Source organism: Alligator sinensis, unplaced genomic scaffold (genome assembly GCF_000455745.1).
Source record: "Alligator sinensis unplaced genomic scaffold, ASM45574v1 scaffold448_1, whole genome shotgun sequence".
In the NCBI taxonomy this organism is placed as follows: domain Eukaryota; kingdom Metazoa; phylum Chordata; order Crocodylia; family Alligatoridae; genus Alligator; species Alligator sinensis.
In genome coordinates this window covers 3,123,268-3,150,177 of record NW_005841870.1, presented here as the reverse complement: position 1 = coordinate 3,150,177, position 26,910 = coordinate 3,123,268, and positions in this window count along the sequence as shown.

The following is a 26,910-nucleotide window of genomic DNA, read 5'->3' as shown; positions in this document are numbered from 1 at the left end:
CTGGATGCAGAGCAGCGAGGGGGAGGGAGCAGAGTGGGGGCAATCACGGGGCGGGTAGAGTGGGGCCAGACCCAGAGTAGTGTGAGGAGGGGCGTAGAGCAGGGCCAGACCTGGAGTGGTGGAGGGGGAGGGTAGGATGGGACAGGACCCAAAGCAGCAGGCCCGGACCTGGAGTGGCGGGGCTGGGGGGGAACGGGGCCGGACTGGGAGCGGTGGCAGAGGAAGGGGAAGCACAGAGCTGGATGCAGAGATCTGTTTATGCCCCCCCCACCCCATCATTTGTGATGGGCAATTTGTTAGTATCCTCAGTAAACAAGGAGTAACTTAGATAAGGGTATTGGACTAGAAGGCCTGTGGATATCGCTTTTAGCCCTATTTCTCTATGACAATGCAGCTGTTCACACCCAGGCGAGGCTGATTCAATGCCAGTATCCAGATTAATTGGTAAATTCTGCAGTTATACCTAGTTCCTACCCACCATATCTGTGTCTGTGATTTACTTACTGCATTCACAAAGTTCTGGGCCCAGCCTGGATGCAGGGTGGGAGAAAGCATAAGTACCCTCATTTTACAAATGAAATTGAGTAACAGACATTAGAAGTCTGGTTTTCAAAGTGACTGAGCACCCACGGTTCTAACCAACTGCACGTGCCACTAAGCGCTAGCCTTTTTCCAGATTCTTCTTCTTTCATATGGCTGATGTAGATACACAACAGCAGCTATAATTTTACATTTAGATGGATGAGCCAGACAATTGTGTTTAAAGCGGCAGAGTGTATTGCCATGATATGTCTTTCATATTTGTGGATCAGGCATTGAGTTGTGATATGTTCCATGATCTGTTCTTGGTGACTATAGTCGCAGACCGGAGAGTTTTTAATTTTCCATTTATGCATCAAGCATCCACATCTCCCATAATTTGTGCAGACATAGTTTAGAGTTACAGGAGATCAAAGCCAGGACCTTCTGCATTGTAAATCTGTTTTAGCATTTCCCAGAGACTCAAGATGGACAGAGACTACTCCCCAGGAGTTGACAACCTAAAAGACAGTTAGACTCTCAATATTAAATTATCTTGACTTTAGAGGAAATAAATGACACAATAAAATAATCTTTGAAAGTGTCTAAAATAGCTTTTCCTATAAAAATGTGCTATATAGAGAGCATATAATGGTATAGTGTAACATTTGTATTCTCTCTTGGTATAATTATTGCCTCATGTCACTCATAGCTTCACTACTTAAGAACATTGCAGATCATCTTGGTTTAGTGTCAAAAACATTTTTAAACTGTACTACATCATCATAACATTTTTAAAGCTGCACTGCAGCCATGTACTGTTACCATAATTTATGATAGACTATACTATCTGAAATTGTTAATGCTGAGTGCTAGACATTGGCAGATAATGTAGGGTGCCAATGGCTTCAGGCAGAGGAGCACCTTAGAGCAGGTGCTAGTCTTACCCCTGGCAGAAGAAATGCCACCAAAAGGTGGTAGAACTGAAGTTCATTCCATGGTAGGAAAGACTGGACCCTTTAACCCTTGTCAGCAGCCAGTCTAGGAGCAGAGCCCTGAAAGAGGGACAAACATACTGGTACCTGCCTTTCCTTTGGATTAAACCAGCAAGGCTGAGAGGAGGACACTGGTGTCTCCATCTTCAATATCCAGGCTTTTGCTCCCTGGAGGGGTCACTCTGGCTTTACTTTATCTTTCAAATAGGGATTTAACATAGAAAGCAGCAATTGTGAGTTGGAAGTCCAGCTTGTTTGGCAGAGAGAGGGACATTATGGGTTGCCTCTGCTGATAGGAGAGATTATTGTATCTCATTGATCTGCTATTGCTGACCTAACTGAGCAGCCCCCAGCCAGTAAGATACTGATCTGCTAGTCTGCCTGCTCCAATGGGTGTTTGGAGCTAAAAATAAACTTAAAAAGCAGACTGCATCACTACAGCAGACAAAAATAGAAAGAGAAGAATCAATATTCTGCATTTCAACATGGAATGTCAGGACCATGTGTACTGGTCTGACTGATGATCTTGTGAATATTTCTGATGCTTATAAGACAGCAGTGATAGATACAGAATTCAATAGGCTGAGCATTGACATTGCAGCATTGCAAGAAACATGCCTGGCCTCAGATGGCTCCCTAAGAGAAAAATACTACACATTCTTCTGTCATTGGAAAGCTCCTGAAGATACACATGAACATGGCATAGGCTTTGTTGTTAAAAAATAGTCTTCTCAGAACAATCAAGAATCCATCAAATGGTTCTGAGAGGACCCTCCTGCTTTGCTTTTATATTTCAGAAGGCACAGTCACCTCAGTGAGTGCTTATACTCCAATACTCTACTCTTTGCTGAGGTTAAAGACAAGTTTTATGAAGAATTAGTTAGTGTTATAAGTAAGATTCCAAATATTGAGAACTTATATCTCCTGGGGGACTTCAATGCCAGAGTTGGTACTGACAGTGAATCCTGTCCAATTTGCCTGGACTCGCATTATACAGGAAGCATGAATGACAAGGACAAGGGCTGTTGAAGTTCTGCTCCTGTCATAACTTGTGCATTACCAACTTGTTCTTTCAAACAAATCTATGCTATAAAACATCATGGACACACCCAAGACCGAGGCATTGGCACCAGGTGGTCCAATTTCAATAACGTCCTCCTTATTTGAGGCTACTATAGTGCTGATTGTGATACTGCTCACTCACTTGTGGTCACTAAGATCAAATTGAGAAAATATTCTGCCTAAGTATCAGTTTTTTGACATATTAATATCACCCACCAATATATTTGATCATCAGGAAATTTTGCAGTTCATAGAGGCTCTGGAAGAGGCTGCTTCAGAACTACCTTTGTGCTAGACTACAGAAGAAAAGTGGGGAAGTCTAAAAAAAAAATTATGTCGACCACTGCTCACTCTATATTTGGCAAACAGATCAGGGGAAACTGGGATTGGTTCAAAGTGCACTCACATGAATTTATTCCATTTATCAAGACCAAACAAACTGCTGTGTTAAATCACAAGAAGAATGCCTCAGATGGGACTTTGAAGGGTTGAGGAAAGCAAAGAGTACTGTCCAATAAATCTCAAGATACAATGCCAGTGATTATTAGTTGCAACTGTTTGAGAAAATTTGATCCGTATTTGACATTGGAAACATTAGAGGAATGTATGGCAGAATCAAGAAGACAAGAGGTCCAACTGCAAATAAGTCAGTTCCATTAAAAACAGCATCAGGAGAAGTCCTAACAGATCAAAAGTAACAGATGGAAAGATGGGTAGAACACTATTTTGAACTCTATTCAAGGGAAAGTGATGTCACTGACAGCCATTAACTCTACTGAGAGTTTGTCTGTCCTTGAAGAGCCTGATGACATTCCAACTACTGAGGGCTTAAGTAAAGCCACAGACAATCTGGCCCAGGAAAAGATGGCCTTCCTGCAGGAGGGATCAAGTGCAGGAACCCTGTACTTCTTCCCCACCTATAGGAGATTCTTACTGTGTGCAGAAGAGGCAGCGCCACAAGATATACAAGATGCCAGTATAGTCATTCTGTGCAAGAATAAAGATGACACCAGCAACTGCAACAACTTTTTTGGCATTTCACTATGAAGTATTATTGAAAAGATCATCACTTGGATGGTGCTCAAAAGACTTCAGATCCTTCTGGACCCATTTACTGAGTCACAGTGAAGCTTCAGAGCTTGTAGGTCCACCATATATTTGATCTTTTCCATCCAAAAAATCCAAAAAAATGCAGGGAACAAAGGAGACACCTCTATCATCATCATTGTCCTGACCAAGATCTTTTGACCTTGTCGGTAGAAAAGGCCTCTTCAAATTATTGGAAAAGTTTGGCTGTTCACCAAAACTCCCCAGCATGATCCACTTTTTCCATGATGGAATGCGAGGAACAGTCAGGGTCAATGTCTGAAGCTTTTGAGATTCAAAGTGGAGTCAAGCAGGGCTGTGTCCCTGCCCCAAACCTCTTTGGGATGTTCCTTTCTCTTTCCTGATGTACACTTTGAGACCACCAAAAAAGGAATTTATATACATACACACTGAAATGGAAAATTATTCAACCTCACATGATTTAAATCAAAGACTAAAATACCAAAAGTTTTGATTCATGAGCTGCTGTTTGCTAATGACCCCGCACTGATAGTCCACACAGAAAGTAATCTTCAAGGCCTCATCAGTTGCTTCATTCATGCCTGCCATGTGTTTGGTTTTACAGTCAGCATCAAGTTTAACATTGTGGGCCAGAACATTGATTCACTACCAGCTTACATAATAGGTGAAAATGTATTGGATTATTGGATGTTGTAAATAAATTATGTACCTTGGCTCCATTTTCACCAATTTTTCACTTGAGGTTGAACTGAATGCCCGGATCGGCATTGCATTAGATATCATAAACATGCTGAGCAAAAGGATGTAGAACAACAATACACTGATTGTTAATACAAGGATTAAAGTATAGCATGCTTGCATCATCAACCCACTTTTGTCTGGCAACCACTCCTAGAACATACACTCTACTCAAGAAACGTGCCTCAACAGCTTTCACTATGTTGCCTTCCCTGCATTCTAGAAAGTTGCTTATGATGAGGTCTTAAAATGTGCCAACATGGTTAACATCCATTCACTTCTCAGTCAGTTCTGATGGTGGCTTGCTTACCTGCAGAGAATGGATAATGGCCTAAGGATCTCTTGTCTGAAGAAGTCTTTACAGGAAAAAGCCCCTGAAGGTGTCCTTATCTCTATTTCAAAGATGGTTGCAAGACAGAGATGAAGGCAATGAACATTCATCCCCCAAATGGGAGATTATTGAGGATCAAAGCACTTGGAAACAGTCTGTTAAGTGTGGAATGAAAGCTTTTGAGGAAAGATAAATCCAGCATGCAGAAGAAAGAAGAAATCTTAGGAAAAACCCTGCACCACATTCAGGACTGTCAGATACGAACTCCACATCTTATAAGTGCAGAATCGTAGTAAAACATTGTTAAGCCTGAAAGGCCAAGGACTCTGAAATTAGGAAATGCCAGGAAATGAGCACGTAGACATTAAAATACTGTGTTCCATTATATTATTACAATTTTCCACAAGGTCTACTTTTTCATTGCCCAGGGTGGACAGTTTTCAAAAAGAAGCTTTTCATTATGTTGTCTTATCCTCATTGCTGTAAATGTGAGCCCTTGCCTTATTTGCTGCACCCTATTTAGACCAAGTTTTGAAGAATTGTCTCAATGATTTTTCTAAGGTATTCCTCATTTCTCTAGTATATAAAAGCTGCTCATACAGTACTTAATTTATCTGTACAACAGCCCTGTGAAGGGAAGATATGGTACAGTCTCCATTTCACCAATCAAAAATGGAGAGAGAGATTAAGGACAAAAGCGTCTGATAATCTTGGGGGTTTAATTTGACCCACTTGAAATCTGATTTTTCAGAATCTGTAGCCCAATAGACCAGATGACATGGCTTCATGAACTGGGTCTGGCCTATGGGCCAGAGATTGACCACCTTTGGTCTAACCAGCTCCAGTTCTTTCTTAATACAGTAGTCTTCTATTTGTCATATCTGTTCCTTTGGCCAACTCCACAAACCTTCACCACGATCCTAATTCCTAGTCCCCTTCTTTATGTCCATCCAGTCCTCATCTTTCCCCCTGTCAAGTTTCTTATCCAATTTTACTGTTCTTTCCTTGCCAACTAACTCTCATTTCCTTCCCTGTTTCCCTTACTGGCTTCTTGCACAACCAGTCTCAGCTTCTCTTTCCTCCTCACACTCTCACCAGACTCCTTATCGCAGTTTAGTCTTTTCCTTTTTACCCAATCCATCTTTTACCTTTTCTGCCTTTGAATCACACCACTTCATCCTCTACAAAACATAAAGTCCAGTGGGGAGACTTAAGAAATGGGAGGGGTGGAAAACAATGACAACAGAGGAGAGACAGGCTCCCTAATCTCAGTCCCAGTGCCTGGTCCCCATCTCAAATCAGAACAGCTTTAGAAGTAAGCCCCTTCTGAGTCTCCCACAACCTGGGCTGCACTTCTTAAAGCAAATGTGTGCTGCTTTGATGGATTGGTGCATATACACTCTGTACACATATGAAGTTTGATGCATACTGAGTGGTGATATTATTTTTAAATTTAAACTTTAAAGTTAAATTTTAGCTTTAACAAATCTCAGTTGAGCATGTGCAAACTAAAGTTTTTCAAAGACTTATAAGCTAAATCTGGGGCAAGTTTAATGACAAGAGATTGTAGTATAAAGCAATTGTTTACTATCCATTCCCATTGTTAGGTGTATGTAGAAATAGGCAATTTCCCAGAATTAGCAAACTAGGTAAGGCTTGCATTTGTGCTTCATTTTTTTGCAGGCTAATTATAGAAGAAAGGATAGCTTGATTAGTGAAAGATCAAGAGTTGTTAAGATTGATGGAGTGGTGAGATTATCAGGAATCAAGTAACATGATAATGAACAATGAAATCTATTAACTCCCTCAACTCTGCCTGAATAGAAATGAGGGTGTCCCTGCCAGGCAGTTTGTTTTAAACTTTGAGTGGATCAACAACCAAAAGGGGTGTTACTACAGCACCAACCCCGCCTCCCCTTCCCCTTACCAATCTGCCTCTGCCCGACATAAACAGAAGAAAAACGATTCAGTGGTTAAGGTGTTATCTGAGAATTTAGGAGACATATGTTTGAGTTCCTGCTCTGCCATAAGTGCTTTAGCTTCCCTGCCTTAAATCTAAAATAGGGGGGAAAGTATTTCTCAACTCCAAAGGGGTATTGTGAGTATTAATGTATTAAACATAAAACTTCTGGTTGGCCAGGTTGGAAATACTGTTAAACAACTTATCTTGTATCATTATAAAATCAAGATCTTGGATTAAAAATTGCAAATATTGATACCTGTTAAAATTGCCATTGACTTCAATTTGACTTTCGGATACGTGAAAACTTCAGGATTTGACAAATGTTTTAAAGCAAAATAACAGTAATAAAAGCTGCCTGGGTCCCCCCTTTACTTAGTGGTCAGGACCTAAGTTTAAAGTTCTGAGTTTTCTATGCTGAATCAGATGATGCAACACAAAATGTAATTAAATGTTAAGATTTTTGTTGTGTATACTGCCACATCTATGATAGTACTATATATAATATTAATAGTTACAAAAGGAATGTAGAAGTCTGAACTCAGGTCCTGTCAAAAACTACCAGGGTTTTCAACTTACTTTTAAGCTTCCTAGTAACACAGAGTACAGCCTCATTATAATTAGCCCCCACAGGATGTAGAGGAAAGTTCATTAAAAGAGGAGTGTTTCTAATAATAAGTTTAGTCAGTTTGGTTCATGATCACAAAGGAAAAAATAGTTCTTGCTTTTGGGACTGTTAAAAGTGATGGTTTGTTATAATGCAGTTGTATTGTATATAGTACCTTTTTATGGCTCCATCTAGAATGAGAGTAGATTTACAGTTTAACAAATGAGTATGAAACTTGGGGCAAGAGATTTAAGCCAAAAGATGGTAACAGTTTAGCTATATCAGAATGACTGGAAAAATTTACCTGTGTAAATTTTACCCCTCACATTAAATGAAATATAAAAGGGAGAGGTAGAAAGATGGGGAGAACACAATCTGTACTTTTTCTTTGCTGGCAGTGAAGAGAAAACCTATATGCGCCTCTGAGGTATCTAGGGTTTTTTCTGTCTTGATACCATTTTTGGTATAGTTCTTGATTTCCTATCACTTCTTGCTTCTGTACAACACATGGCAAATGACTCAAGGAAGAAAACACATTAATCTTAATTCAAAACAATCTCAAAATAGTAAAATGGCTTTGATGCTATTGAGGTATGGGACAAAAAGTGTCATCATTTCAGTTGAGCCCTTATGCTGAAATTGGATTTCACTCAATACTTCATTTCAGGCTTTGATTTTCTCTAGCTAAATATGAACTTGTAAACTTACCTTCAAAGAAAGGTTTTATTGTTATTATATCTGGAAGTAATTCTTATTTCTGGTACACTCAGTCTCTATACCAGTATCAATACAGAAATGCATTGCTCATTTCATTCTAGCACTGAGAAAAATTCTTCTTTTTAGATTTGCCACAGTTGTGAAAGCAGGAAGAAAAACAACAAATGGGCAGGGGGTGGGGAATCACAATGCTTTTTTTTTATATGCTTGGCTAAAGTGGAATAAGTAGATTGTATGATACCATACCATTTAAACTAAGTTACAAAAGAACTGAAAATCCAGATGTGGCCACATAAACCATTGTTTCATCGAGAAAAATGCCCCGCAAGGGAAAAAATAAGCCTGTGATCCACTTCGAAGTCATCTCTCTCAAGTAGGTACTTGATTCCAGATTTGAACCAGAAAAAGGACGCCACCATTGATGGTGATGCTAATGCGCAAGGTATAACAGAGAGATGATGTGGTTACTTAAGGGATAATCCCTACTGCTGTGAGCGCGTGAAGCAATATATGGAATAAATCAGTTCTGAGAATGATTGATTAAATGCTCCTCCTTCATCTCAACTTTTAATGCATTAATCAATCTCAAAGACTGTTTCTTAAGTCTAGGTCACAGGGATTATTCCTATTACATAAAAAACACACTGGACGAAATTGACTTCTGTGAAAAGAGGCAGTACAAGGCCTATAAACCAGTAAGGACTAGTTAAACCCTTGATATAGGAAGATAAATGAGTCATGAGAAGTATATATGCTTTTTACATACAGGGTACATCTACACATGCCAATTTAAGGAGCTTTAGCCCGATTAAATGTCCATTAAGGATGTACGTATACACGTGTGCACCCTTAATGTATCTTAAAAATGGTGATTTTAGGCTATTCATGACTACATTTGATACCTGCAAATGCAAGTATCAAATGTAGGTGTTAATTGCTAGAGTGCATTAATGCAGGTGTAGATATGTTAAGGCATATTAACGCTGTGTATGGACTGACTTGGAACTAACTTTAGTCCCACATCAGCCCATGCACAAGGTATTAATGCACTTTAATGTGTGCATATGTAGACACGAGCCTAAATCACCTTAATGCACATTAAGCTAATGTGCATTAAATTTAGGCGTGCCTAAATGCATGTGTAGACACACCCACAGATGAATTTCTTCCAACATGAAAATCAGGTTTTGAGGCATTGTAGAAGGATACTGAGAATATGTTCCAACCATATACTCAGCTCTCTTAGAGAAAGGTACTCTTGAACATGTCATGTACTCAGCATTCCTCCAGAAGGCCAATCTTGAACACATATTGTTTACCCATGCCTGCTTAAACATGCCAATCCAGGAAAAGAGATGGTGAACTTACCTAGGATGTGTCCTGAGGTGCCATTCCTGAGGTCTGTCTTTGGCCTATTTAAAAATGGAGGTCATATATAGGAGATAATATAGGACTCTAATAGCAAGACTAATACTGCAAATTTAATTAGCAATACTAATAGTGAAATCACAAATTATAGTGTGTATTCTGCCATGATGCCTAGTAATGGTTAAAATGTTGAGTTCACCCTAATGATGGGAAAAACGCAAAGGTTTCTGAAATTCAGTTAGATAAGCAGCCAAAACTCTGTCTCTGCCATAATCAGTCAAAGCTTATGTGAAATGTTTTGAACATCATTGGTCTGGAAACAAATTCTGATCCGTTCAATCATTCCACAAAAGACTACTTTTCTCTCACTATTTTGTTGCTTTTGTTTCAATTCCTGGCCACAAAGAGAAAGTGAGAGGATTTGGGGTTTGTTTTTGTTTCTTTTGAAATAATTTTACTAAACTAATTAAAAAAAACCAAGTATTATTATACCTCACTATCTCCTTTCTGGTTCAGTTTGAATTTTGTTTGGTAATGGTTTATATATTAGCTCTTATTTTATCTAAACTTGTTTACATCTCTGATTTTGCATCAGCCTTTAATTCAGACTTGAGTCTATGTCTATTGAATATGCAAATGAGTAATCACCTATACAACGTGTATTTAGAGTATGTTTTCCCTTTCTGTACACACACTGTAGGTATATGAATATTTCTTAGGATCCGTTCAGGTACCAACATTGCTATTTTCAGCTTTAATATCTTTTTAAAAGATTATTTTTAAATATTAGGAAATATCAACTGTTCATTAATAATCACTGGCATAAAATTGGATAAAATAATTGGATAAAATTTATCGAAAAGATTGGATAAAAACAATCTAAAGGTAATATGGCAAATCTTCCATATGCATTTAATAAACAGTGATTTCAACTTAATAAATACTGTACACTTATCATTTCTGTCTTGCACACTATGAATTTGATATCACCACCATTACATGTCATAGAGGTGGTATTCCTTGAAGGAAGGTTTCCATTCAGTTTTTTATTGTTTTATTTTGGCTCCCCTTTTATCATTTCATCCTTGCTGGTCTCCCCATTTTGGGGTTTTAAACTAGGTTCATTGAGGGATGGGGATGCAGACAACAGAGAGAACCTAGGATCAACGAACCATGAGCCATGCATTGGACCATCTCACTTAAGTACTAAGGGGCCCAATGGGCATCAGGACAGTGGGGCACCAAGGGCACCCTTTGGGTGATAGAGTAGGGGGAAAAAAAGCGGGGAGGGTGTTGCTTTTTATGTTAAGGAGCATTATATATCTTCCATAATCAATGTGGGATCAGAGGAGGGACAAATTGAGGTATTGTGAGTCAGAATACAAGGGGGTCGGGGGAAAAGGGATTTGGTAGTGGGAGTCTACTACAGGCTGCCACATCAGGAGGATGAGCTAGACCTGGAATTCTCAAGGCAGCTCTCAGAGAACATGCGGTCAAGGGACATAGTTGTCATGGGTGACTTAAACTACCCTGACATCTGTTGGGAGGAGCAGTCAGCTAGATCCTGATAACCATGGACTGGTTAGTCTCACGTCTATCCTTCTATCCAAATGTTTGAAAACATTTGAAAAACATTATTAAGGATCACATTTGTGGTAGTCCAGCAGAAAAAATAATGCTGAAGGGCAACCAGCATGGACTCATAGCATGCCTGACTAACCTTGTTTCTTTTTATTACCAGGTCACAAAATGCTTAGACGCAGGAGTCAAGGTAGACATAATTTACTTGGATTTTAAGAAGGCCTTTGATACGGTTTCTCATCTTATTCTCGTAAATAAACTGAGTGGCTGTGATGTAGATGACTACACGGTCAGGTGGGTAGCAAATTGGCTTAGGGGTTGCACCCAGAGAGTGGTAATAGATGGGTCCATATCAACCTGGAAGGATGTGAGCAGTGGAGTCCCACAAGGCTCATTCCTTGGACTGGTGTTGTTCAATGTCTTCATCGGTGACTTGGACGAGGACGTGGTAAGCATTCTGTCCCAATTCATGGATGATACCAAACTATGGAGTAACGTTAACACATTATAGGGTAGGGAACGGATCCAGGCAGATCTGGATAGGTTAGAAAAGTGGGCAGAACAGAATAGGATGCAGTTCAACAAAGGCGAGTGCAAGGTGCTGTACCTAGGGAGAAGGAATCACCAACACAGGCTGGGGGATGACCTTCTCAGCAGCACAACAGCAAAAAGGGATCTCAGAGTCATAGCTGACGCCAAGATAAACATGAGTCATCAATGTGACAAAATGATCAGTAAAGCTACCTGCACTTTATCATGGATTAGCAGGTGCATGATGAACAGGTCCAGGGAGGTGATACTTCCCCTCTATGTGGCATTGGTCAGGCTGCAGTTGGAGTAATGCATCCAATTTTGGGCGCCGTACTTCAAGAAGGATGTGGATAACCTTGAGAGGGTTCAGAGGAGATCCACTAGTATGGTTAGGGGCATGCAGGCAAGGCCCTACAAGGAGAGACTGAGGGACCTGCATCTCTTTAGCCTCTGCAAGAGAAGGCTGAGAGGTGATCTTGTGTCTACCTACAAATTTAGCAGGGGGGTGGAGGAGGGAGCAAGGAATAGGAAATGCTCTCTTTACCAGGGCACCCCTTTGGGTAACTAGGAATAACAGCCACAAACAAATAGTGAGTAGATTTAGGTTAGATACCAGGAAGAACTTCTTTATGGTAAGGGTTGCCAGAATCTGGAATGGACTCCCAAGGGAGGTGGTGCTCTCCCCTACCTTTGGGGTCTTTAAGAGGAGACTAGACAAGCACCTGGCTGGGGTCATCTGACCTCAGTGCTCTTAACTGCCCAGGGCAGGGGTCGGACTTGATGATCCACTGAGGTCCCTTCCGACTCTAACATCTATGAATCTATGAATCTACATAATGAATTCAAGTGCTGCAAACAACAGATACATGCAATACATTAGTTTAATAAACAACAGCAAACTTGTGACCAGGACCCCAAATTACATGTCTCTACAACTTGAGCTCAAAAGAACTGTGAACAAGAATATTTTTCTGTTTATCAATGGGAGTTATTCATGGGCAAGGATTGTAGAATCAATCCAAATGTCTGTTCCAATAACTCTACCTTTACCTAAAACATTAAATTCATTTCAGTGAAAATAGAGCAGTAATAAAGAGCATAAGAACATAATTTGATATGTTTCTTTTAAAATGTACAGAAGAGACTACAATCTGTTCTCTGAAGTGTTTAGATGTTAAAAAAGTAGAGAGAAACTGTATCCCTAATTCTCTTCTGCTTGGCACAGCCTTTCAAGCAAATCTCTTAAAACTAAAGAGTGCCCTCTGGTGTTTTTCATTATAACTCATTTTCACTTAGACAAAGCCTGATTTTCTTGCAACAAAAAAATCTATCTCAACTCTATAATTAACTCTTAGTACAGTATTTGAAAGAATGCTACTGAGTACTTTTTGCAGCTTTAGTTGATCCATTTGAGTTGATTTTCTAAATGTGTTGTTGGCAGTTCCTTCTAGGCATCTGACATACAACTGACTTTTTTTTAGCAATTTTGCTTTCTTTTGTTAGGCATGAATTCATTCCCAGTTGCACCCCCATATTAAACTTAAAAAAAATAATAAGATAAAAGCAAACGTTAACTCCTCCTCCATCAGGTATGTCTAAGTGCTGTACACCTTCCTTTGTAGATCTTGGGGAAGGTGTTTCCAGTGACCAGGAATAGAGGGAGTTATAACAACATTGCTTTACTGTAGCAATTTTTCTTGGAAGGAACAGTGGTAGCAGTAAAAACTTCTGTGTGGACTGAACTGTGATCTTCAGTTCTCTTCTATTGATTTCAGAAGATTTTAGATCATTGGTTTTGGGAATGAGTGCTACACCCTCTCCCCTCTTTATGCATGCGAGTATTAAAAGCTAGCATGTTCAATTTCTTAATCAAGTAACAGTACAGGGGCTGCCAGCATGGAAGGAGGTCATGATAGAGTGGAAAAATATAGATACACTAACTGAAATAAGAGGAAAGATGGAGCCTCAGGTGCTCTGTGTCCCTGAAAATGAACAATGTAATTGATTTTTCAAAGCCTTTTCCAATGTCCCCATCAAAAATGTGTCTTCTGTCAGTGAAAGAGCTAGCAGGCTGGCTGTTTGTATGCATACACCAGGTACCATCCCTAAAGTGGCCCTCACCCCATTCAAATTATGTAACCATAGGCCCCAGAAAATAGTGTCTGCTGTACAATTTGCAAAACATAATTTCCTTCCCCTGCCATGTTTCTGAGGAACCTGCTTTAGTGCTGTGACTAGTCTGCCTCTAGCACTTTAGGGAATGGAATGAGCAAAATAATTTTAGTGAACTGGAAATGGAAACTGCAAGTTTTCAAAAGTGGTAGATTCTAGACACTTCCTCCCTCTCCCTTCTACCTGTGAGGTCCTATGTGCTTTATTCCCAATATACTCTTCTTTCAAATGCCCTGAAAGGGAACATATTCAAAACTGTAAGATGTGGATAATAGTATCTTCCTATCTCAAAGGAGTGAGGTAAAAAAATCACTATATTTACAATCTTGAGGTAATAAGGGTCATGTAAGTCACATGGATAATAGTTCTAGAAGGTTTGTTTTGTAGCTCTATGGTCTATTCTAAAACCAAAGTAAAAGTCAAATCTTTCATCAGCTCCTTTGTGGCATTGCTGCCCATTTCCTGGTTACTTGGCAACCCCAATGGAGTTTAGCTTATATTAGAGGATAAAACCAGAAAAGTCTCTGAACACCAAAGAATCTCAAAAGGCTAAGGTCTTCATCAAGTTCTCAATGAGCCACCCTCAGCTCTGGTAATTTAGATTAGCTCACTAGTAACTAAAGCTCAGTACTGTACAGAGCTGAGACTCAATCCCCACCCTACTGTATAGAGCTGAGATGTGGACAAAGTACAGGAGATGCCTCAAGTCACTGTAGAAGTACCAACAACGCTACATGAGGAAGATCCTTCAAATCCAGTGGGAAGAAAAATGCACCAGCATTAACATCCTCTTGCAAGCAAACACCATGAGTATTAAGATGATGATCATCTGACATCAACTTCACTGGTCTGGCCACATCATCCAGAAGTCCAAGTCCAGACTCTCAAAGCAAGTTTTATTCTCCCAGTTCAGTCAAAGGGTATGCTCAAGAGGAGAGCAAAGAGAATGCTTCAAGGACACCCTCAAGGCCAACTTGAAAAAATGTAACATCAATATCAACTCATGAGAGACTATTGCCTAGGATCACCCCAAGTGGAGGAAGAGTCTGCTGCAAGAATCCCAGCATTTTGAAACTTTATGATAACAACAGGAGATGGAAAACAGGAGTGGCAGAAACAGTGGGTCATGAGCCAAACCAAGAACCCAGAGCCTCCCTTCCAGCACAGAAACATGTGCCCAAGCTGCTACAGAGTCTGTCAATCCTACACAGGCCTTGTCAGACATTGTAGGACCCACAGATAAGATGAGCGTAGAAGACAATCATCCTCAACTGTGAGGGATTACTGAGGAGGATAAGCTGGGGTGCAGGGGGGAAATGAGGGGATCCTAATTTTTCTTTGGACTTCAACATGATGCCCAGCTAAAAAAAATAATGATTTACTCTTGATTCTGTTTCCCTGTTGCTATAACTGAGCATCTATACTGGTGGTTTCCAACCTTTTTATGGTGAAGATCACTTTTTGTAAATAAAGGACACTCCAGGATCTACCATTCTGCTCCCCACCCCCTGGCCCCTACATGCCCCGCAGCCTCCACCCCACTCCCAGCCCTGCCACTTGCCCCTCCTGGCCCCTACCCCACCCCCCAGATACCAAGTGGCCAGTCCTCAGAAGCTCCTGAGGACAGGTAGCCCTGAGCTGCTCATCAGGGCAGGTTTTTATATTGCTGGGGCCAGCACAGGGCAGGTTTTTATACTGCTGGGACCAGCACAGGTACTGGCCTTAACCTTTAGCTCCCCCTGGCTACAGATCCGGAAGGAGCTGGACAGTGTTATTTTGCCCCAAGTGGCACAACTTGCCCCACACCAAAGTGCATGTTCGGGCATGTGTGGTGAGGGAAAAATCCCTGGCTCAAATTTGTGCCACTCCTATTTGAGCTGCTGCAAATGCACATGCCTAAGGGCATCATTCTGTATCCTGGATACTTTAGTTTCCTCCTCCTTTTTTATTTTTTGTGGTTGTTTCCTCATTGTGAAGTAAAATGCTTCTGGGGTTTAAAAACATAAAGATGAATGGTACTATACAGCCCTATCTCTGTGCCATGAATGCCGTATGCCCCCAGAGGGTGGGGGGGCACAGCAAGCTCCCACAGGTGACAGTGGTGCTGTTGGCAGTGAGAGCATGGTGGTAACAAGCAGGGAGCTCCCGCAGGCAACTGTGGTGCTGTCATTGGAGGGTGGGGGTGTGGCCAGCTCCGACCAGCAGTCAGTGAGCACCCACAGGTGCCGCCAGCAGCATCAGCGGCAGCCAGCAGCGATTGCGGACTGCCTGAAGATGGTGCTGGTGGTGTTGGCGGCATGGGGTATGGTGTTGAGTGGCAACTGCCCACAGGTGCCACTGGCAGTGTCGGCAGTATCTTTTCACAGGGGGTGCACTGCCACACTCAGGGGGTGCATGTGCACCCACGTGCACCCACTATGTGTCACCAATGCCCTGTGCAGTATTTTGTTAATTTAAGAGCATCTTCCTTTTCAAAATGGCAGAACTAAGGTGTGATATTGCTTCAGTAGACAAAGAGCCTGCTGATCCTATTGAGAAAGTGCTCTTTTCCAAGAATTCTACAGTGCTGGGTTTTTTATATATAGATATGAGTAACAGCATTATATTTATGGTAGGCTGATGTGTTGCATTACAAGACTACATTTGCTTCATTTTTAGTCAGGGCAGCTGAGTAACAAAGATGTTGTTGATTAGAGTGACTTGATTAATCATTTGCAAAGGCAAATATCATTTACTATAAATGCATTTTGCTATTTATAGGTACCATTATTTATGGGTTGCTCTGTAAGTAACCCAAAATGTGGCTCTTAACTTTCCAGTACGTGTCTGCCAGGATGCAGGCAGTGTCACACTGCTCAGGTGTTTGTTGGCACTTCATGAATTCGTGGTTAAGACAGGGTTACCCCACTGCTACTGAATCACACATGCTGATATTTTTTGTGGCAGCAACTCACTCTCTCCATCCTTTGCACCACCTTGGCAAATCTGGCTGTTCATTTTCAAGACTCACCATGACGGTTATTCCAATAGAATAAATGGAGCAAGTTGTCCTTTCTTTTTTTCATTAGATCAGCTGTGTGGTATTATACTAGGTCCATAAATAGCCTGAATAAATTCAAATTCAAGAGTTGTTTTCCACCAGTTAATGAAAGGTTATCTTAGTCATTCTGTCAACATTTTCTCATTTATGAACTGCTAAAATTAAAAATGCTACATTCAAGGCTGCAGAAACCCCTTTTTTTTCAGAAGATTATATCCCAGGTTCCTGAAAGTCTTTAATTAGTCTTTAAGGAACCCAAATTAAAACACTGATGGGTTCATTTAAATTGCATACATATGTTCCATGGCTCGTGCATAATCTTGACTTTTGTGCATATGTTAAGTGTTGTGCATTAGAACGTCCTGCACCCAATATTAAGCCTAAAGTCAGGGAGGTAATATTCATAAGGGCCTAGCTAAAATGAGTTCAGAGGGTCCCACTATACAACTTCATTAAAGGTTTACTTTCCTCACCTTTCCATTTTGCCACTCTCTAGAAATGGCCATCCCATTCTCAATGCACTTCTTTTCAATCCCATGCAAAACCCCATTTCTTACCTCACCATCCCAAATTCCCACTGGCTTGATCTCACTTTCAGCTACCCCAACAGATTGTTTCAGTTGCACTTCTGTGGTTGGCATCCATTGCTCTGCGTTGTGATGACCACTGGCTACTTGGATGCACTGTCCCTGCAACTGACTGTTCCAGCAGCACCTTTAGGATTCCACCAAGTGCAAGGAAAACATAAGCACTCAAAATATTGCCAGCTGCTTTCCCTGCTTGCTGACATCACTGTGAGCTTCTTTCAGAGAAGGCAACAATTTGATAATTTTGCTCGCTACAGCCCATTCTCTTTGCCCCCTCATTCTGCGCTGCCCTTGTCTCATTCCTTCACAAGTTAGAGCAACTTACTGGAGTTTGACAAAAGCTCTTGGAAATTCCCAATATCCTGATCTGGGACTGATTTCCTGGAAGCCATTTCCCTGCCTCTTCCCTTCTGCTCTCCTCTCCCCCACCTGCAAAGTAAGGGATGTCAAAAGTGAGTTATGTTCTGTTTATTAATAGCTAGATAAACCGATGCATGAAACCCATGCACTGGGATTTCAAATGTAACATCTAGGCATAGTGTATTTTCTTGGACACCACCTGTCCCCAGATAAAAGATGTATATGGTGGGGGGGTTGGAAGACAGAATGTAAAGGGAAAAAAAAAGATTTTTTTTAAAATCATGGCCAGGCTCAGCTTGCTCCTAGAGAGGCTTTGTTTCATAGATTTCATAGACATTAGGGCTAGAAGGGACCTCAGAAGATCATCGAGTCCAGCCCCCTGCCCCAGGGGCAGGAAGTCAGCTGGGGTCACAAGATTCCAGCCAGATAAATGTCCAATTGATTCATAGATTCGTAGATGTTAGGGTCGGAAGGGACCTCAATAGATCATCGAGTCCGAACCCCTGCATAGGCAGGGAAGAGGGCTGGGGCTAGAATAGATGACCCCAGCTAGATGCTTATCTAACCTCCTCTTGAAGACCCCCAGGGTAGGGGAGAGCACCACCTCCCTTGGGAGCCCGTTCCAGACCTTGCCCACTCTAACTGTGAAGAAGTTCTTCCTAATGTCCAATCTAAATCTGCTCTCTGCTAGCTTGTGGCCATTATTTCTTGTAACCCCCGGGGGCGCTTTGGTGAATAAAACCTCACCAATTCCCTTCCCCCTTAAAGGAGTCTAGAGTAGGTGCTTGCACCACCTCTGGCAGCAGTCTGTTCCAGGCCTTGGGGACTTGGACTGTAAAGAAGTTCTTCCTTATGTCCAGCCTGAAACAGTCTTGGAGGAGTTTGTGACTGTTTGACCTTGTTATGCCATGGGGCACTCTGGTGAACAGGCGCTCCCCCAGATCCTGATGTACACCCCTTGTATACTTTTTTTTGGAAAACTGACTGCCAGCTTCTCTCTCATCCAGCAAGCTGAGAGCAACGGTGAAAAGGTTAAAACTAGATTCCAGCCCTCCTGTTTGCTGCCTGAGAGAGACTCTGGCAGCTATTTTGCAATATAGTGTCTTCATACTTCTGCTCCAGCAGAGAAAATCAATTTCCTCACTATAGATACACACCCCATTTTGGAGGGCTGATTTTGGGGTGGAAAGGCATGTATTATGTGAGGAAATGCCTACATTGCAGATTGAATTAAAATGGGAATGTCCTACAAATATTTCTAAATTGGAATTACAATAATGTTTCTGCTTGGAGGGGAGGGGGTACATATAAAGAAGGTGTACAAGGATGTTTCTTCTTCTGCTTTTTTTTTTTTTTTTGCTTTTTTTGCTTAAATAGTAGGTAGACTTCCCTGATGAGGATCACAAAGTGAGAAACAAAGATGTTAAAGAGGATGAAATGCAAGTCATATGAGGAAAGACCAAAGGAAGTAGATATGGATAATTTGAAGAAAAGGAGATTAAGGATAGATGTAAAAGTGGTTCTCAAAATATTCGAAAAGCTGCCATTAAGAAGAGGGAGAAAGGTTGTTCTCCCTTATCACAGATGGTAGGATAAGTGGCAGTAGATTCAAAACTACAGCAAAGCAGATTTAGAACAATTCTAAGAAAAAAAATCCCTACATGTGACAACAAAAGTACATCAGAACAATCTGCCTAAAGAAGTTGTGAAGTCTCCTTCATTGAAGTTTTATAATGCAAGACTGGATAGAAGACTGTCTCAGAAGATTTTGGAACATCAAATTTTGCATCTATTTTAGTAGACGGCTCCTGAGATTCCTTCCACCCAAACGATTTCACGTTCATTTTTAAGAGCACTTTTGTTATATTGAAATATTAAAGAATAACTGTTATTTTTGTTTTGAAGCTTACCTAGAAACTATCATACATAAACCTTCTTTTTTTTTTAGGGCTACTTAGTCTGGGCTAATTGCCTAGTGAGCCACACCTAAACCAGTTAATGACTCCAGCTACCCGCTGTCTTTGTCTTTTGATTGGCTGCTGGAAGTGCAACTTCTCCATTTATCTCCAGCTGTGGCAGCAGATTTCAGGCTAGTCACCAGTATTGGTTAGTGTTTGCTATGGTAAGCTTTATTGTTCCACAGATGAATCTATGAACTACACTTCATCAACCTCTTAGGTACAGAAACTCATGGACTCAATATAGACAGCGGAGTTCTGATACACTACAGCCTGCCAGACATGTGACTCCCCAGGTATCTCTCCACTTTTACCTGCACTGCTACATCCCCTTCTCCCCCTCTCCCCCCAGCCTGTCCCTCACCCCCTGAAGTCTCCATTTTCATTTTCACTGACTGGCTTTCTTGCCTGCATTGTGGGCCACCTAGCCTCTGGCTACTTTACTATTCCTTCCATCCAGGAACAGCACACACCAACTGCAGGTGCTTCCTCAGCCTGACAAAGGGTTTTTCAGCCTGAAAGCTGCATCCCAGGGAGCTAAGCTGAGCTTACTTGGAGCCTCACAACTCCACTGCAACCAGCAAGCCAGAGGCCTGTCAAAGATGTGGTGGGTCTGGGCTTTCCCCAGGCAGGACTGTGCATTTGTGTGGTAGCTGGAGGCTATTGTGCCCCCTACCCACCTTCTACCAGGGAGATCCTCAGTCCTGGCATTTCCTGGGGCTGCCATGCTGCTGGCAGTCCCACCAGGCCTCCTGACCCTGGCAGGGTACAGTTCTAGCGGTCATGTACAGGACCTGGGACCTCCTTCTTCCTCATAGCCCTAGCTCATACCTCCAAGTTTGTCCTGGCAGGGGAGCTCAGCAGGGACATGTTCTTTCCTTGCTGGCTGGTGATGCAGTGAGTGCCTCCTCCAGCTGAGAGCAGGGCATTAACTGGCTTTAAAAAAAAAAAAAAAAGGAAAAAAGGAAATACATGCAGATGGAGTGAGTGCCACCCTCCTCACTCTATCTGCATCTGGAGCTTAGGGAACCCCAGCAGCAGGAGGGGAGGTTCACCTTGAAGAACATCAGCTGCTCCACCAAACCAGAGTCCAAGGAGGTGCAGTGGGGTTTCCCTCTCCTTACTTTTGGTTTCCCTGCAAGCAAGCCCAGCTTCAGCTTCAAAACTCAAAATGTTTTGAAACATTTCAACTGCCCTCATTTTGTTTTGAGGCTGTTTCGAAGCCCTTAATTACATTTCAGTTTTGCTGTTTTGAGCTTAAAGAGTTGAAAGTGTGTCAAAACAAAACAGCCAGCGAAATTTCGCACAGCCCTATTGGTAACATGGTATCTGATTCTCTAACCCTGCCTGTGCTTTGGACTCTGCCTGTGGATTTCCCTTTGGATCCAGTAACTTGGTCCCTGATTCCTGCCCCTTAATAGGGTCTGTAGATTGGCTCTTGCCCTCCTGCAACAACCTAACACTTCTTAGCTAATGATTAAAAATAAAATAAATAAATAAATAATAAAAAAATGTTTTTATAGGGAGGCTTAGCACAATACTGTAAATTTTATCTTCCAGTGCCTTGCACCATTTGTAGCTATTTACATGTGACTAAACAAGTAAGAAGCACTCTTAAATAGTTAAGTAGTCAAGTATACTATTTCATATCCATTTTGCTAGGTCCTCAAACCAAAATTTAGATACTCAAAATCCCATGCTTAGTTGTTGCCAGACCCTTGAGACACCTAAAATCTGTAGGATCTATGGTTATGACTTGACTATACTTCAAATGTATTCTGCCCAACAGTGATATGCTTAGGCATTTCAAGCTTCTGTGTACAGGCTACCTTTTATAATCAGTATAGTCACATTCATGTAGTTTTGGAGGCAGTCTAATAAGCATGGGCTGGACTAATTAGTATAAATGAATGGCAATACTAGTTAACCCACTTGAAGCACCACCTGCATGCAACTATGAGGATTGCCAACCCATAAATGTTTCTTTAACCAACAATCTGGAAACTTTTTACTGCCAGCCAAAGTATAGACGAGTGCTGCCTGTATGCTCAAACTGATTTCATCTCACAGTATGCTTCACCTGCATCTTACCTTGTTTAAAATCAGGGTTTGAGTTTAGGGTTTCCTTTTTCTTTTTCTTCATCATTACTACATACTCATTTAATACTTTTTAGAATATCAATTTCACTGGAATTAAACACTTTTAGCTGTGTAGGAATCTGAACATAACCCCCTCCTAAGACTTAAACCTTTCCTACAACAATTTTGGAAACGGGTTTTCTTTCTGGGACCTCAAACAGCCTTCATGTCTGTACTTCATTTCAGTATCTCGGCTTTCAATTATAATGAGAACGATAACATACTCCAATATGAAGCCAAGTGTATACTTAGCCAGCCCCAGAAGATGCAACATAGCCCTAACATTATTTTCCTATATGGTCAGAAATCTCAAAATGAAAAGCAGCAGCTAAGGCTAATATAATGTTAAGTACCCTACACTCTATGTGCATATGTAGTACTCATATAAGAACTACAGAACTTTAAGTACCTTATGGTTAGGGATCTCAAAATGAAATGCAGCAGCTAGAACAACATTAAGCCAGTCAGTTCTGCCACCTGCTGGTAGTCATTTTTCTGTCAAACAGAACTTTTTGGTGAGCAGTAAATTCAGTGAAGAATGCAGCTGTAAAGGACCTGGAAGCATTGATGAAGTTGGTGCATAGTTTCAGCTAGATATAAATGGAAAAAATGGATAAGTTGAAATGTTTTCATTTTACACTTGTAACCCTGGCACCTGGTGCTACCTGCATGCCACATCCAAGTGTTGAAATCCTGGGGTGCCCAGTAGTGTATGCCTCTCTTGGCATACCTAAGAGCCGAAGTGAGGCTTTCCAGCCCCTTTGCAACTACATATATCCTTATTTACAAATATCTAATTATATACAATTCAAATATATACAGAATAAGATATAACTAAAGCAGATACAAATTACAAATTGCTACCAAAATAACTCCTATATACATTACACAAAAGGAGCACTGGTGATATGAGGATAGTCTCTTGGGTGCCTACAGGATTCACAAACTGATAACCTCTCAGGTGTGATATAGATTAAAGGAGAAACATAAATAATAATTAGACAATGAAACACTAATAAATAAATTGTTTTGGGTTTTTTTTTTTTAAATGTTGAACAATCCCCAGCTCCTCCCACCAGCACCATTGCAGATCCGTGGCTGGGGTCCTCCCATGTCGGCCCAGGTGTCACTGCACTGCTGGCAGCTGCTCCCATGACTGGGTCCATGCAACACATAAGGTATACTGCCCCAGCCAGCAGCCTCTGCACAGTGGGCTGCACCACTCAGGCTGCAGGCTAAAGCAGATGCACTTCTACCATGGGTGAACACATGGGTGTGCTGGGTTTGGTTCCTGCAGCCCGCACCCCTCCCTTTAGGTCTCACACACACTGACAAACTGAAGCTAGTACCCCAAGTTTTGCCTCCCCTTGCCTGAGCACTGGGAAGTGCCGAGCTGCATTTCCACAGCCATGCATCCCTCCCTTGAATTACACGCACACACTAACTGGAGGGCTTGCTTCCCCACAAGCAAACTCACATGTTCCTCAGGCAGCTCCTCAGGCCTGAGGGGATCAACCTATGCCCTCCAAAGCCCCAGCTCAAGTCCTGGGGCTGTGAGTGCTCCTCTGAACCATCAGCAGCTCAACACAGGTCCTGTGGCTCAGGAGGGGGGCACTGCAGCTGGGGCAGTGCGTGCCTTTCTCTCCCCTGCTCTTCTCTTGCGGGGTGGGGAAAACTCCCCACTTTTAAAGTAACCCTCCTGGGCAATCCAGAGGCTGGGATTTTTGCGGGCTCTCCCTAATTGTCCCCCTCTGATTTCAAACCCCTCTAGCTGGGGTTATTTTGTTCTTTCCCTTTACCAAGATGTCCATGTCTGGGACAGTTTCACTTGCCCTGAGAACAGGGTCCCCATTGGGACAAATTTGCCCCAGTACAGTGTCTCCAAAAGGGACAAGCCTTGTCATGGGACACCCACCAGTCAGGGAAGCAACCCTTCATTGTCTGTTACACATTTTCTAAATGCAATGTTTTAGATTTGTTTCAAAGTGACATTATTTTTAAACAAGGTATAAATGAGTTAAATAATACTTTCCCTCCTCCTCCCCCACCCTCCCAAGCCAAATGTTTTCTTTTGGGTAGAACAAAACATTTCCGACTACCCTGAAATGGATTCTCTTCTTCAGTCAAACTAAAAAATCCATTATTTGCACAGTCCTGGTCTCAAAATTCCCAAAGACTCATGCATGGTCTGTTCGCTTCTGATTTATTTTCCAAGAAGAAGTTTTTCCCTTTATAATTTTTCTCAACCAGAAGACAAGTAACAACACATACCACCACCAGCACCTTGTTATTCTGAGATCAGGAACGGCTAGGTTTTATTGTTGGAGACGAGAGTTTTGCATTTTGTGAAGCATTGTATTTTGGTTACATTTTCATTCAAAAGGCGGCAAGGCTGCTTTATACAGCTTTGTGTTAGTGGGCTGTGGCATGCAAGGTTCATTGTGGGTGTTTAAGAACTGCAAAACTTGAAAGTGTTTGCACCAAGAAAAATCGGCTATAGAAAAACAACGTATGTGGGGGGTGCGGAAAATGAGTTTCAGGTTGATACAAACCACAAACAGTGTCATGGCTCCAATTAGGAACAGTTCCATCTAACTCTTACTTTTGGGGCCATTTTCCAGTCATTTTTCCTCAGCGTTCAGACCTTTTAAATTGGTCTTTGGAACTGTTAGGAGAATTTTTGGCTGCCTGCAACAGGATTTCTGCTGACTTGAACTAGCAAAGATGATGGCTCTGCTCCATGGTTGTTTTAGTCCCCCTAATAATTTCTCCTGATAGACATACATAGCCTATGGGTTTAAGGTTTGGCTGTAGAGGAAGGAAGGGGATTCTTGGTCTTTTGGAGTGGTGCTAACACAGGATGTGGTGATATGGATGACATGTCAGAATTAGTGCAGAGGCATAGCTCCTCCAATTCAGTGGTCCTGATGTACTTCAGCTCTTGGAGGATTCATGGGGTTTGAAGACTGCTCTGTGGCTTATTCAACACAGGTCCAAAACTTCAACTGAAGGACTGATTATGGATTAACTCCACAAGAGAGCTCTTACATAGGTTTTCATAGGTTTTCTCTCCTTAACATCATGTCAGGGGGATGAGGACAGGGACAGGAGAATGCATTCTGCAGAGATGCAGGGAGGGAAGGTGTATCTTAATTCAATACCTGAATGCATTGGCATCCAAAGTGACTGAAAACATCTCTACAAAAATAGAAATCTGCCTCATGGATGCATCTCATGGTCCCTCCCAACAGAGGAAACAGCAGAGAGCACAACAGCAGTGAGCCCGGGAAGAGTCACCCTAGAAGCTTTATATGGTGCTGTGGTGCACAGATATGGAAAAATACCTTCCTCTGACTTCCCAGATATTTGGGGAAATGCTAAACAGTAAGGGTCACATTTTCAATTCCACTGGTTTTACAGTTCTCTCTTTAGGGCCTCATCACAGAGTTAGGTTTACACCCAAACGGCTTAGAATGGCTCCCTGTAGGTTACTAGACTAAATCAAAATAGCTGGGATGCAGTGCAGTCCAGCTACAACCTTTCCATCCCTGCACTCTGCTTACACTGGGGACTGCTACAGGGCCCAGTATAGAGATGTTTTACCAGTTCTACAGCAGTCAGGTAAGCCACGTGCAGAGGAGGTGGGGTTGTTTTTTTTTGGGGGGGTGGGGGGGGTTGTTGGGTTTTTTTTGGTGTGTTTTTTTTTTTTAGCTTCTTTAAACCAGAGAATCTGAGTGACCTCGGTGTGGTAGAAACTGGCCAAGAGGAACTAACAGCGATTTACAAATAGAATATTAAAATATTGCAGCTCTTTGTACTTAAGCCCTTATAAACAGACTCAGAAGTGTCTCAGCTTGCTTGTCACCTTCATTTGATTATTTCAGTTTCTGTCAGGTCACAGGATCCAGCCCTGATTCATCTTCATTTTCCCTTCCTCCTGCTCATGCTTATTTTGAAAAATGGACTTCAGTATTTGGGGAACAAATATGGGCGGGGGAAAAAATCAGAGCTGTACCAGTTCAGTCTGTTAGAGGGGGTTATTCAGAAGCCTTAATGACACACAGGCATCAGTGTACCACTCATATTTCTACCACACACAGAAGATGCTCGATAACCGCAGTATTTAAAGTACACCACTGTTTGTGAAAAATACTTTATTTAAGCAGCAACATGACTCCCAAATGACTAAACATTATCCACAAGGGTATTCATTTGCAGATTTGAGTTGCCAGAGAATATGAATAAAAGAGAAAACTATTCAGTGAATCAGAAAAAAATGAATATTTGAACTATAGTTTCCGCAGTAAAAAAATATGAAACATAAGAATTGTTATTCTTAGGAATAAGATTCATATTGCACGCCCTTAAGAGAATTAGAACGGAGAGTGGTAGTGAAAAACGTCTCAGATTATGTAAAATTACAGCATCTGACCTATTCCACCTATAGTCTGTGAGCAGCTTACTTCGGAGGTACTAGGCTGGTAAAAACTATGGGTTTGATTCTGTTCCACCTACTAAGCATGTAAAAAGACTAAGGTGCCTAAGTGCAATCTAGTTTCACTTTGCAATCTAGTTTCACTAGTTTCATTTTGCTAGAGTCCCATTTAACTGAAAATATAAAAGGTGGGTATGTGCTCCTCTTCCTCACTGATTTTTTTGTGACACAGCCTTGTGGGTAAAATTATGGTGTGTTACAAAAGCAGATTCATTAAAAGATTTTCAGGGACTTGACAGGGTGGAATAGAATCACATGTAGATACCTAAGCCCACTTATACACCCAATAGGTGGATTTGGCCATAAGTAACACACACTAAGATGCAGGAGCACACAATATCCCGATTTCATATATTTGTAGAAATAGGTAGAGATCTCAACAATAATAGAACTTGTTTTAGCAACAGTGGTCTCAGTACATTCAGAAAATTTGTTTGGATAAGAACTCTAACTTATTTCAAGGTGATCCAAATTCTCTGCACCTATTGGTTTTGCAAATCTGAGCTAGAAATTTCATGAAGGTATCTCTTTTGGAAATGTTTCCAGGATTTCCAGATACTTCTGAACCAGTCATAAAGTCAGAACAGTATGTTTAACTGGTATTCTTCTACTGTCTTCTGTAGGCCAGGATAGAATGCAGAATTGCAGAAATGCATAAAGAATGGGAAAAAATGCAATTCTT